This window comes from Canis lupus, chromosome 7 (genome assembly GCF_048164855.1).
Source record: "Canis lupus baileyi chromosome 7, mCanLup2.hap1, whole genome shotgun sequence".
Taxonomy (NCBI): Eukaryota; Metazoa; Chordata; class Mammalia; order Carnivora; family Canidae; genus Canis; species Canis lupus.
The window spans coordinates 15,949,171-15,963,603 of NC_132844.1; the positions used below are offsets into that span (position 1 = coordinate 15,949,171).

At 36.2% G+C, this 14,433-nt stretch overlaps 1 long non-coding RNA gene across 2 annotated transcripts in view; it reads right to left on the reverse strand.

Annotated features, from left to right (window-relative positions):
• Window positions 1-870: 870 nt before the first annotated feature.
• LOC140636613 (uncharacterized) overlaps window positions 871-14,433 on the reverse strand; it is a 289,585-nt gene continuing 276,022 nt past the window's right edge. For both annotated transcript variants that reach the window (XR_012033837.1, XR_012033838.1), the window contains exons 6-7: window positions 4,740-4,851; window positions 871-2,818 (exon numbers count right to left, since the gene is read on the reverse strand). This is a non-coding gene — a long non-coding RNA (uncharacterized lncRNA). The remainder of the gene's footprint in view (window positions 2,819-4,739; window positions 4,852-14,433) is intronic.

Sequence of the window (14,433 nt, forward strand, 5' to 3'; positions counted from 1 at the left end):
TGAAAATTCATTCATTTATTCATTGACTCCCTCAACAAGTATATGTTGGACACCAGCTCTCTTCCAAGTGCCGTCCTCAGCTGTATGGGTGAGGTGCTCAATAAAGTAATCAAAAATCCTGCAATCCTGTGTCTTCACAGAACTCACAATCTCATGGAAGTGAAGGAAACAATAAGTAAGTCAACTAGTTAATAGTCAAGATAGCAAGAGAAACCAAAGGGAGAAGGTGCCAGGGCAAGGAGTCTCTAAATTGGAATATGTATGGGGATGGGGTGAAAAAAAAAAACTTTATATGTAGTTTGTGTCTGTAAATTCCTTATATTTAATACAGAGAGTACAGCTGCTCCTGTGTCTGGAATGCACGGTAGATGATACCTGGTGTCCTGAGGGAAAGGTGGATCTCTCTCTCTCTCCCTCTCCCCACTGCCCCCGAGTCTGTTTCATTTCTGCACTTACTGGTCTTCTATGATAGGTCTTGACACTTGGACCCTTTGTATGGTGTTCTTTTCAGCCACACTGATAAAAATGACTAAACATATAATAAGAGTTGGCTAATATGTTTTCATATTTACAGAAAAGTCTGAAATATGTACATATGAGCACAGTGAACCTCATCCTGAGTGCAAATTTTGTATTCTTTCTATAGGGCCTCTAGAGAAAGCATAGCATCATCATGTAATGAAATAAAATAAGTAATGAGGTAAGCAAAGGAAAACCAGACTTTAGGGTTTCTGTTTCAAAAATATTAAACAAGATTTTCAGAAATAATGAAGGATAGTCAATCACAGCGTTCTCAGTTACAAATTAAAATTAATATTATGTGGGGGGAAAAGCAAAGTTTTATTTACTCAATAAGATAAATATCTTCAAGATATAAGCAGTTATATGACATAACAAATAGTATATCTAGAACATGTTACAGAAGACATAATATTTTAATTACATCACATTACTAATTTCACTTTTCTTCCACTCCAGAAATGAAAGCATTCATATTATCAATCTAAGCATTTGCTCAGCAGTTTACAATAGCTCAGAGACATCAACATCAGGTTTACAGGCATTTTCTTTCACATATTTTCTTCATTCATTCTTTCTCTTTTTTAAAAGTAACTTATGAGGTTACGACATTATTACAAAGAAAAAAAAAACATCCAAATAATGAATAATCAAACTAGTTTGGACATAAAGAGACAGTGTTAGTTCTAAACTTTATTAAATTTTTACATTTCTCTTCATTCTCCACATCTACTGGCATTAGGATATAGTACACGGGGCTGTGGTGGTCAGGTGGTACAGAGCTGTATATATAGGTTCTCCGGCTTCCTATTCTTAAGTAATAATAGCATCTGGACTTAGTTGCTGCAAAATGGAGTAGAAGTTCTTTACCTCTCTGATGACAGCTGCTGGAGGAGATAATCTGTTGTGCCATCTACGTGTTTAGGCTCTTTCCTATGTAGTCAGTTAAATCTTTAGGAGAGTTTTCTAAAGTTGTTGAGTTTTTGTTTACATTTTTGAGCTATAACTATGAGCACCAACTCCTCAGCTTTGACTTTGGTGTCAGTTTTATATCTTACAGAATATATGCTGCAAATTTGCTTGTCTTCCTCTGAATTGACCTCCAATACAGTTGTCATCTTGGTTAGTCTTGGATCACTCAGTAAACCATATCTCACCTTATTAGTAATAGGGGAGGGTTAAGGATAAAATCCATTGCCTTTTGAATACATAGAACACATTAATGATCCTTTTCCTTTTGACATGCATTTAACCTCCACGAACATCACTGATTTAGTGATCAGAGACTGGAGGTGGTCCCTAAGTAGCATTCCAGGGCCCTAGCAGACCTTCACGAGAACCTTGCTCCTGAACTCACTGGCCCAGACCAGAGCAATACTTTACATTAACTGGCAAGACAGGATCCTTTAAAACAAGGGCTGGAACTCAGCCAGTCTGCCAGTATAGAAGTGCTACGGCTCATCACAGCACAACCCTCTGAGGCTGTAGATGTGTGGAGAATGAATGACAGTCAGATCCCGAAGCCACTGCTGTACAGTGAACCGAGGAGGAGGCAGGCAAAGAAAATAGAAAATAGAAATGCTCTCACGTTTATTAGCTGCTGCAGTCCAAACACCTGGCTGGCGCAGAGGCCTACGGCATGCAGCAGTCAGAGACTGTTGGTCTTTTTAATACAACATCTGGGCAGTCAAGTCTTAGAAAACCTTGAAAATTAAGGAGTCATCTCTACATGTGGAAAGTGTTATTGCATATCGGTTTCTCCTTCTACGCTTCCACTTGGAGCACACTCATGACCAGGAATGTCATCTTCAAATACAGAGGGTAATGGCAAGCTGTGACTTGGCTTTGGGGAAATTTGCTCAACTGTGAGATCTGGACTACCCGATATACATAAATAATGTCACTAGGTGAAATAATTCATTATTAGAAGTCCATCACTTCATATCTTTTGCGGTTTTTACCTTAAATGACTTTGTGGGAACCAGAAGATTTCCAGTGAAGGTTGTAACTAATTTTTAGAAAATATATTCACGTCATGCTAAAAAGGGCTAGTGGGCTTTTGGTTCCAAATGTAAACAGCAGCCTACATCAACGAATGGATAGAACATCAAGATTGTGGCCATTATGGGACTTTAAAATTTTTATCTTGGCATATTTAAATGCTAGTCTTGAGGTTTGTATTTCATGTGAAATTTCTTCAGTCATCTTGAGGGGCTGTTACACACCTTCCAATCTTCGTGTAATTAAGGCAGTAGTTTTGTTGTCATCCTGTCACAACTCATGAGAAAAACTGTGAAAACTCAAAAGCATATGCAGTAGTAAGTCAGTATTAGACAGCTATATGTAATTTCGCTTTGCATCTTGAGGCACTTCATCACACTTGTGAGTAGTCAGCTATTCCTTTCCATTACCCACCTTTTCCTCCCTAAATATTCTTTTTTTATTTTCTTAAAAGTTATTAAAAGACATCTTGTTCCACTTGATTCCAGGATATTCTGGGAACTCAGGTTTGTGAAATCTAGCAACAAAGTCATTTTAATTTTTCTAGAATTCACTAAAATTAAGACTTTACTCTTAGGTTTTAATGGAATTCTGAATAATATATTACTATAAAATTAACTTAAGGCAGAGCTCACTCAAATGAATCTGTAAATATTTCATAATGTTGGCAATCATGCACTGCAAAACTGCTTTGTACTATTTAATAATGTTTTTAGTAAAAAACAGTTTCTGCCACATGGACAGTGATAGCATGGAATTTAAAACAATAAATTATATACCCATATCTTTACTAGTTGATGAACCTTAGAGCCCTCCACACATCAGAAAATTTTTTCTTTGCTCCTATTACTTCTAAATACTGAAAACATGTTATAAGTTTTCTAACAGCTAAAAAATGACCAAGAATTCATTACCAAGCCAGGAGGTCCTTCAAGGAGAGTTCCAACAACCTGAATTTATTTGGCTTTATTATAACTTAAAGCAGAGATCTGTTATCAACATCACAGTTAACATAGCTGAAAACCAAATTTACAATTGGAAATGTTGGCAGGAAAAAAAAAAAAAGGAAATGTTGCTAGGCAAATAGTGATATGAAATTCCCAAGTAAAAGAGATCTCACAATGGCCTCACAGACATAAAATTGGGCATGATTGGTGGAGAACAATGGATTAGAAAGACTTGAGAACTAACCATGAGTCAGCAATGCCTGTAGGTAAATGATTATTGGTCTCGAAGATGTATAAATAAGGACAGCATCACGGGCTCCACGTATCCAAAACTACTAAGCCTATCATTTTGCCTGTTTCGAACTCTATATTTTAATCAATTGACAAGGGCATACAGAAGACAAATGGAAATAGTAGAAGTGCTGAAAAATGCAAGGTAAAGCATAATGCAAAATGGGATTCCTTAGTCTGTATAAAAGAAGGGAGATGATAATTTTGAGTACATATGGTGATTTTGTGTGAATGGGAGAATGGAAATTAACTGACTGCCACCAGTTTGAAATCTAGAATATAATATATAGAACATCATATACTGTCTATATAATATATGGTATAGAGAGACTAGAATATATAGGATATATTTTGTTTTGTAATAATTTGTAATATTTGTTCCCATTAGAGCAAACTTCTTAATTAAAAAAAATACTCTGGGAACTTTGAGAAATTAAGAGGAGCACAGGAGATCACATTATTTATTGTTTAGGCAGTACATGAAAAGTTCTTCACTTAAGAACCTTTTGGTTTGTTGAGGTTCTTAGAAGAGTCAGGACATTTGATGAACTTTAAATAATTTCCAAGCCATTTATCTTTATGACACTTGTAGCCAAATTCTCAATGTTACTCATGTTTCAATTCACCTATTTTGAGATCTATAGGCCCACGTGCCTTTAACAAGTGAGAGGAAATAGTATAATGCCCTGTGAGGCACCTGATTGGGTTTCAGCATAATTATCTTGCTGTTTGTGCTTGCCTCCTCCTGCCTGCCATCTTCTATTCCCAACTTCCATTCTATATAAAGCATCTATCATTCATGGTTTTGTGCTTGCTCAGCTTTGCAACAGTCAATGGTAATCTAGCTGCGACAACCAGCAACATGCTATAAGGAACAATGCTTTCCTCCTTTGTATCTTCTATTTTCTTTTTTTTTTTTTATAATCTCCACATAAAGAAGGACAAATTCTTCCTAGTTATTGTCACCTGTTCGTTTCTTACCTTTACGATGCTTTCAGGTTTCTCTGTGGAATATCTTCGATGCTTTTCCTCCTAGAGTCTGGAAGAATCAACCTCTGCCTCATATATGTTCTTCTGTATCACTCATACCCACCTAGAAATGGGACACACTCATTTTGGCCACTGGTGACAGAGGGGCTGACACCAGTGCTCACATGACTGAAATTCTTGAGAATATTGAGGTTAAGAGTGTTGAAGATCTTAATCTTGTAATACAGGAGGTGGAAATGTCTACATTTGAAATTTTAGTTGACAAAAATGCATTTTAATGATTACTGTAATGTAAACAATTGCTAATTGAATTGTTTACAATCCCATTTCTTTTTTCTGCTATCAACTGTGACTCTCTCAGAAAATTTTAAGACTTTTAGCTTTATTTTCCCCTGGTATGAATATTCCCATTTTATGAGGAAGTTACACTTCCTATACGATCTCATGTATTATACTGGTCATAGACTCATTCAGATCTTTAGAATGACCTGAAGATTTAGGAATGCATCCACAAGGTTAAGAGAAAATTTAAAAATATCCTTTTGGATTTATTTTTCCTTTTTTTTTTTAACCAGTAAAACTCAACACTGGAATAAAGTAATGGTTTTAAATGGGTTTTATATAGTAGCACCTGAGCGGCTCAGTTAGTTAAATGTGTGACTCTTGATTTCAGCTCAAGAAGTTTTGATCTCAGGGTCATGAGTTCAAGCCCTGCATTGCGCTCCACACTGGGTGTGGAGCCCACTAAAATAAAAAAATGAATAAAAATAAAATGAATTTCATTTAATTTTAAAAGCCACATTATCTTTTGAGTCTATTTATTTTCTTTACTCAGTTTTATTTTGTATTTTCTTATTCTTATGACTCTTGGTTATCAGATACTTTCATCATTATCTTCCTCCAACTCGAAATGATACCTATTTCTACTCCATATACAGTCAGTTTTCACTTTGTTTAAAGATAAATTATCAATTTCAGGTTTCCAAATCCTACTCTTCAAATATTTTAGTGAAATAGTTCTAAGGAAAAAAAAACTGTAAAGGTCAAACTACTGAACCATTTTACTGCTTTCCTATACTTCCCACTTCAAAGGTTTTTCTATTTAAATCTTAGGTAAAACCATCTCTTGATTTTTTTCACCAAAAAGCTTTTCTGTTGTCCATATAAGAAATGAAATTAGAAATGTTAATTTATATAATGCTGAGGAGAAAACTGTCATCAGATTTGCTTATTAGTTTGCTTTTATTTAGATTTAGCTTTCAAGATGTAAGAAACACTTTCTCTATTCCTCCTACATGAATATTTGTGAATTGGCTGGCACCAAGCAGCAGATTGTATTATAATGTATCATATTCATACCTCTAAGGCTTCTTTCATCATTAAAGGAGTCACTATCTTTAATTTTTGTAAGGAGTTTTAATTATTGGTGCTTATTTCATATTTTGATTAATTTTGGTTTTTAATTTCCACTACTTGTCATGCCATGTTTTGTCATGATCTTTCAGTTGGGTGCCATTCTAATGATTATTCCAAGGATTCATTTTCTCATTTATTATTACCTCAGTCCTTTTAGCTGCTTTCAGAGGGCTGATATCAACTTTCAAGGGTAAAGTGTGAAGAACAGATTGCCTTCACACGTTGATAATTTTGAAGATTTACAAACAAATTTAAAAATAAGATTCCCATTAAAGTATTTAATAGAATTTGCTAAGATTTAAGTAGTATAATCCTTGAAATTTGCATTAACAAAGTCTTAAGAAACCATATGGTGTATATCAGTAGGTACTAATAATATCTATAACTCATTTCAATTTTAAGTGAGAGTAATGTGAAAAAAATCACCAAAGCTCTTTTTAAAAATATTATAACATCATTTGGATCTGAAATGTTATTGACCTTTGGTTTTGAGTAGAGAAATTGTGCTATAAAAATTTTTGTCAGTAATTATATATGTGGCATTATGGCATGGTAAAATATAATTAGGATTTTAGAATTTAAAGAATTGGGTTTGAATCCCTACTCTGACTATTATTTCCATAACATAACTGGCCTTGGAAAAGTGATATAAACTGCATTTGCTTCAGTTTACATATCTAAAAAATGGGAATAACTACCTCTAGGAAGTTTGGATATCATCTTTAGAAAAAAGAATCCCAATTTAAAGTCTATATAAGAGCAATTCGGTGACTTAGATATGCCATCAAATTACATTTATGCTATATATATTGACTTATTAATTAACATGTGTAGTAGTTTTATCACCAGAATACTCATTTCTTTAGTCTGTTTCTTCACTGGTGGCAATTTTTCATGCTATTTCCTTTGGAAATAGGCTTTCTTCACATGAGTCAGGTAGACTAAGAAGTAATTCAGTATGTTGGGATGCCCTAAACATGAGGTTCTATGCACAACACTGCTACAACATTTAACCCTAAAAATACAAGAATTTGGTAAATTTATGTTATCTTTATCAAAAAAAAAGAAGAAGAAAAAATCCATGCTAGATTTATAATTCTTTTTGCTGTAGTTTTGAGCATATGCCTAAGAGGACATTACTTGCATTTTGACTAGGGATCAATAAGACATGAGCCTTCCACTTAGAATTTCATGTTTCATAATTGGAAAAATTTTCCCACCGATTATATACTGTAAGCCTGTACATTTCCAAACTAGTTTGTCCTCCTCTGTACACATGCTTCTCTTCTGGAACCACAGAACATGGTCACAAACACGACCTGAACTCTGCATCAGCGCTTTGTTTTACCACTCTATGTGAGTTGACACAGGAGGGGTGAAAATTATTCCTGGAAGCCATTCCTCGTCCTGAACGGCTAGCAATAATTTAGCTCCTCACACAAGTGATTGCTCACCACAAAAATAGATCACATGAACCCAAACCAACATACTTCCAACACAGCCTCCTCTTAGCCAGAGCTTAAAAGGCTTATAGACATTCCAAGGCCACTCAGTTTAAAGGAGTTTGAAGCCTTAACAAGCTAAAGGGCAATAATTGGGCCAAGGAGAAACAGAGTTGAGAAATGTATACGAGGTACACTTAGAAGGCATTTGGTGAGCATCTTTAAGGAATGGAAGGAAGAAAGGGAAGCCCCTAAGGCTCTGAGTTAGAAGCATTATGAGGAGCAGTAAGTTTTGACATGGATGTGGTAGGTTGAGAAGGACATGATTAGAGATGTTTTAGAACATGTTGGAAATGTAGAAATGTCTCTGGCATGGCCAAGTAGAGGTTTTTCATAACATTTATATTCAGTTCTGAAATTCAGTGGACCCGAGGGCTAGAGACTAGTATTTGGATAACAGACATATATAGGTGGTAGTTAAGATCAAGAGAATGGGTGAGCCCCACCCTCAACACACACACACACACACACACATGCACGCACACACACACATAACTAAAGATAAGGTACAGAGTAAGGAGAACAATCAACTAGTGAGAAAACCCAAGAACACAAGTTTTAAAATGGGAGCAGAGGAAACAGTTTGAAATCATGAAAAGGAAGATAAATTAGAATGAGGTAGGACACATGGAATTCCTGGGAATAATGAGGCTCTAAAAAGAAAAAGCACTCCAAAGTGACAATCAAAGGTAGAAACGTTTCAAGTGAGTGGTGAGTCTGGCAGCAGAGGTAGTGTAGAAGGAAGAATAGAAGGAAGCTGGCAGAGGGAGGGTGTGGGAGGGACTGGGTGATTGTTAAAGAGAAATGCTGGGTTGATGAGAAGATTTTCTTTCTGGTAGAGTGGGAAAAACCTTGAGCATGTCCATAGAGTATAGACTAAACCTCAGCAGGGAAGGAGAGCTTTGAAATTCAGGAGTAAACAGACACTGTCCTACTAGGAAGCTTTCCCCAGCATTCTATCTACTTAATGCCCTCTTTCCTTCTACCTGCAGCATGGATGGAGTACCCCTTCTCTATGTACTCTTAGCTCTTTACATACTTGAAACTATGCAGTAGGTAATTACCTGTCAACACTTTCCACTAGAGAACTTGGGGCCTCATTCAGTTTGTCTTTAACTCCCTTTCACTTAGAGCAATGGTTATTCAAAGAACCTCTATGTGTAGGAAGAGATGAAAAGACACAAGCTAGAGAACAAGAAGTAGTAACTGTCAAACAAGGGGACTCTTCACGATACTTCGATATTAGAGTGAAATGATGAGGGTGGGCTTTAAATATCGAGTTGAGCTTACAGGGTTCAGACCATGATGTCACTTACAATATTTGCAGAACTAGATGATTTTCACCTCCGGGCTGTTTGACTTTATTACAGAGGCACATTCCTAGCATATAGGGAGAATATACAGCAAGTGGTAGTGGTAAATTGGACCATCAATAAAAATGTGTTGAAATACTGAAACCTAGGAATATCTGAACAATTTTAACTCTCTGGGCCACTTTGTACCTGGAGCAATAACAATAACAATTTTTTAAATACTGTGTTTATTGTATAAGCAAGGGCTACTTGTTTTGCCCTGGGCAGCTATTTCTTAGATTAAAATGTTGTTCACAAATTAGACAAGGTAAAAAACTGAGGATGATATTCTACTCATCATCAATACTTTAACCCCCCAAAAGAAAGAAGAAATAAATGCATGCCCTTTGATTGTGAATCAATAGTGTTATCTTCATTTGCAAAGGACAGCACATTAGAACATGTTGATTTAGAGTTTCTTATTTCTGTTGAATAAACACACAGGTCGCTAATCATCAGCTACTAAATATATTTTCCAAAGGTGAACAAAAGAAGTGGGTAATTTGATGCTTCTTAATTAAGCTCACAACACAGGTTTTTTTTTTTTATACTCTTAAAAGCATTTGTTTATGAAAGCTAAATGAGTATAGATTTCTGATGGAAAGGTCCCCATCCCCCCAACACACATCAGCTGTGAGTGATTCTGGCTAGTAAATTATATGCTGTCCTCTACATTGCCTTGTAAATGACCTCAACCCTGACCTTGACACAGCAGTATTTCTAAGAGAATAATAATTTATTCTTCATGTTAGATAAACTAAGCCCATGATGGTTCTTAGCTATAATTCTGTACTATTCACTGAGAAAGCTGGTCCTATATTTTCAGATAAATGATAGGTGGAGAGGGAGAGAAGGGGAAAAGAGAGAGAGAAACATGTAAAGAAATTTAAAGAATAGAAGCATGGACGTATGGAGGGTGATGTGTCCAGGAGGTTGGGAGGGATAAATAGCTGTCTGAGTAGTAATCTAGGAAGTGTGGCTTCATACATATGACATTTTTCTAACTTCATACACATTAATTTCATGTTACTAGACTTTATCAGACTTCAGACCTGTTTCCCATATATAGGATTATAGATACAGATGACATAGATATAAGTATAATCTTTGAGGACTTTATAAGATTACAACAATGACTTACATTCATAGAATTTCTATACCTAAGATTAGCATACACTCAATGAGAATTTCACAATTATTATACTGACCCCTAAATATTTCCATAATCAGAGCTCACATTAGCCCATTTTAAAGCTTTGTTTATGTGTATGTAAACCCCTACATTAATGTTTTGTATTCTGAAAATTTCACCCGCACAGCGCCAGTCACTTAATTGCGCTAATTATTATTCACACATTAGCGCCTATTAGTCAGCATGGGTTTCTTTCTTTCTTTTTCTTTTTTTTTCAAATGTTTTAGCCAGCATTCGGATTTCACTTACTTTGGCAGAAACAACTTGTTATGGTGGTTTTCAAAGTCTGGCAGGAAGCCTAAGAAGCGACCCATTTTCCTGTCCGAATTTCCTGTTCTCATCATCATTACAGACCTAAATAGATAATCTGTTAAACTCATTGAAACTTTATTGAAAAAAATGGCAAAGTGAAACTGCAGTAGGTCTCCAAATCCTATTGTCAAAACAATAAGGAATGATCCTTTAGCAAATTGGGGTTCATTTGATTGTGTTTGATATGCAATTACTGGTAGGAAATTCATCCTTGTTAACAATTATAGATTTTTTAAGTCAGCACTATTTTATAGAAATCTTTGAAAATAAAAATTTAAGCATACTTAGAAAATAAACTTTTAAGACCTGTCTAAATTGAATCCCAGATGTGACATATATTAAGACGAAATATTGAAGTTAACAAGAGAATGAGATTACTCTAATTTAAGAATTTGGACACATATAGTAATAAGGAAGTTAAAGTTAATCTTAAATATTACACACAGCTTGCTGGGGATACTAACTTAAAAGCTGGCATTGATCAAGCAGCTATGGAATTAATCACTATTTATTGAACAATAATAAAGGTAATCTTTTTTCTAAACTCCATAATTTAAAATTTTTACTTTTGGTGGTTTAAAAAAATAACTCATTTTATGGAATGAATTTCTAGAAGGAAACATTGGATTTGTAGGTAACAAAAGCAGTAACATGAACTATCACATTCTCCTACATGCTTAGCTTGATTGGCATTACATCTTAAAGAATCTCAGAGTTGGAGGGAACCTTAAAGGAAAAGTCAACAGAGAAGAAGAGGTGGAAGATTCATGAGCATCTCAGTTCAGAATGCTGTCACAAAGTGCCATAGACTGGGTGGCTAATAAAAAACAGAAATTTATTTCCCTCAGCTCTGGAGGCTGGAAGTCTGAGATCAGCATTCAGTATGCTAGCTGAGTTCTAGTGAGAGCCCTTTTCTAGGTGGTAGACTATCTTCTTTTCCTTGACTCCTCACATGGTGGAAAGAGGGCAGGAGGGCTCTTTGGGGTCCCTTTAAAAGAGCACTAATCCCATTCATGAGGACTCCACCCTCAAAGTCTAATTATGTCCTAAAGGCCTTACCTCCTAATACTATCACATGGGGGAGAGGATTTCAGCATATGAATTGGGTGTGGGGGAGTCATTAACACTCAGTCCTTTGCACTGAAGAAGAAGAAGCCATTCCTGGACACTCTGTTCCCTCAATGATTTCCTTAGCCAATAGCTAAAAGTCAAAATCTATTTATAAGTCCCCACTTACTGGTCAACTGACTTTGCATTGCATCCTTAGCCCACAGTTCCTCAATTTACTCCATTGAAAATAAAATGTTAAGGTCATCTCTTCAACATACACTCAATTCCAGGACCCTTGTCCCCAGGGAGTTAGGGCAGTAGCATCCCAAAGTTTTAAGATGAAAATCTCTGGGCTCCTCTGGAAGCTGAGAGAACAGTGTGAAACAACCACTTCAGGAAATTTAGATGTTAACTGCCGCAGGACCATCAGTATAATATGGGGGAAGTGAACCAGAAAAGTTAGGGAGTAAAAGCAGAATCAGAGATAAGGCAAACCAAGTGCTCAGAGTACTAGAGAACAATAAATAAAAACTCAAAGGAATGAACAAACTGGGAATCATTCCAATCTGCTGGGGTTCAATAAAAACAAGATCACAATACAGGGAGGAGTAAGGTCAAACCAGAGCCATTGCAAGAACTAGAGATCCAAGAGGCTATGAGAGCCAATGAGTTGCCAAATAGTCCCTTTTGATGTAACCCTGGAGGCTATTGCTGATCCTAAAAGATTGGACATTCTATAGATATGGAGAGTTTTTCTGGCTGTGTATTTCCCTGACATTTGGCTTGTCTTCTCTTAGGACTTGTGGTCATCCCACACTGGTTTCCCCCTTTTCCCTCACACTTCCAGCTCTAGAGATCCAGATTATGTGGTTATTCTGCAGTTCCTAGGGCACTGTTCTACAAAGTCCAAGTCCAAAATAATCAATTGAAATTAATTGAAATATAAATAGACCAAATGATAAATATTTCCACATCTCTGAGGCCGTGTTTCATTTCATGTCATGTTAGATTTGTCTTTGGCTATTTAATTCAATTGCTTGGGGTGTGATGGAAACGACACCAAGGTCACAAGTTCAATCCTTGTGTGAGCAGCTTGCTGAGCTCTATTTTATGGCCACAGAGCCCATTGGCCAGCTGTCTTGAAAATGCATGATACTGGCCACCAGAGGATGAGAAGAGATATGGGGGATCAGAGGAGCCTCATCACCTCTGATAACAATACAACTCAGAATGCTTAACTCATAATAAATTGGTCTTTTCACAGAGGGTCCTCTTGTTTCCTTTAGAAATTCTATTTAAAACATTACAATACTAAATACAAACTTACAATACTTTTAGAAGTCTGGGAAAGAATGAGCTGCAGATAGAATTAGACAGCACATTGGAAAGAGCAGAAAAATTGACACCAGAAGCCCAAGGCTTGGGTTTTCTCTATGCCACTTGGGCCTAGGACAAGTTTTTAAATTGGTTTGAACTCTAATTTCACTATGTGTAAATACTTAACTCATAGGATTGTGAGAATTGGGAAAAATAATATCAACATCACAACTAACTGCTTAGTAAATGTTAGGTGTTAGTAATAATTTAGAGTTACAAGTAGACTGAAAAAAAATGGCTTACCACATATGAGAGTAGTAGGGCTATAACAATCAAGAGTATTACAGCTATCAGAGATCACAGTTATATATCTGACCCTGAATGTTACAGATAAGAATTGGAGAAGCTCAAGTTTAAGTGCTTTGCTTCGTAGTCACAGACTGACAGAGCTGAGACTAGAGCCTCCATCTCTATGTCCAATCTCATTGCTCCTTCATGCTTAGCAATAGGAGACAGTCTGAATCCCAATGAGGAATGTAAATTTAGACACGTTAGTAAATCCCCTACTGAACATGTAAAATACTGTAATTTAGTTACTTAATTCAAGCAATATTTATCGAGTGCTTACCAGATGACAAACACTGTCCCAGGTACTGAATATTTAGGATATGTCAAGATAAGTATAAAAGAGAAATACCAGATGATTTCATTCATATGTGGAATTTAAGAAACAAAACAAATGAGCAAAGGGAAAAAAAACAAAAACAAAACAAAACAAAAATGAGAGGCAAACCAAGAAAGAGACTCCTAACTATAAAGAACAAACTGATGGTTACCAGAGGGCAGGTGGGCAGAGAGATGGGTGAAATGGGTGATGGGTATTAAGAAGTACACCTGTTGTGGTGAGCACCAGGTGCTGTATGTAAGTGTCGAATCACTAAATTGTATACTTCAAACTAATACTATACTATATGTTAACTAACTGGAATTTAAATAATTTTTTTTTAAAAGGTGAATGTGAAACAGGCCCTGTCCTTATTTTTTTTTTTTAATAAATTTTTATTTATTTATGATAGTCACACAGAGAGAGAGAGAGAGGCAGAGACACAGGCAGAGGGAGAAGCAGGCTCCATGCACCGGGAGCCCGATGTGGGATTCGATCCCGGGTCTCCAGGATCGCGCCCTGGGCCAAAGGCAGGCGCCAAACCGCTGCGCCACCCAGGGATCCCCAGGCCCTGTCCTTATAAAGACAAATCTGAGAATGAACACCATGTAAACAAATGAATCCAATTCAGTGCAGTAAAAACCCAAAGGAAGTACCATATGTAAAAGAAATCCTGGAACTTACCAGAAGAGGCAAATGAACTACTGCCTCAAAAAAGCTATATTATGTTACGCCAGTATTATTAGATACTGACTGTCAAGTGTTTCCTTCTCTTACATTTGCCCTTACAAAATGCCTTTCGGAGAATACTTCAAGAAAAACTTGTATTCATCATTTGAGTACGTAGGATTGCTCTGTGGACATTTGGTAATAGAATGTG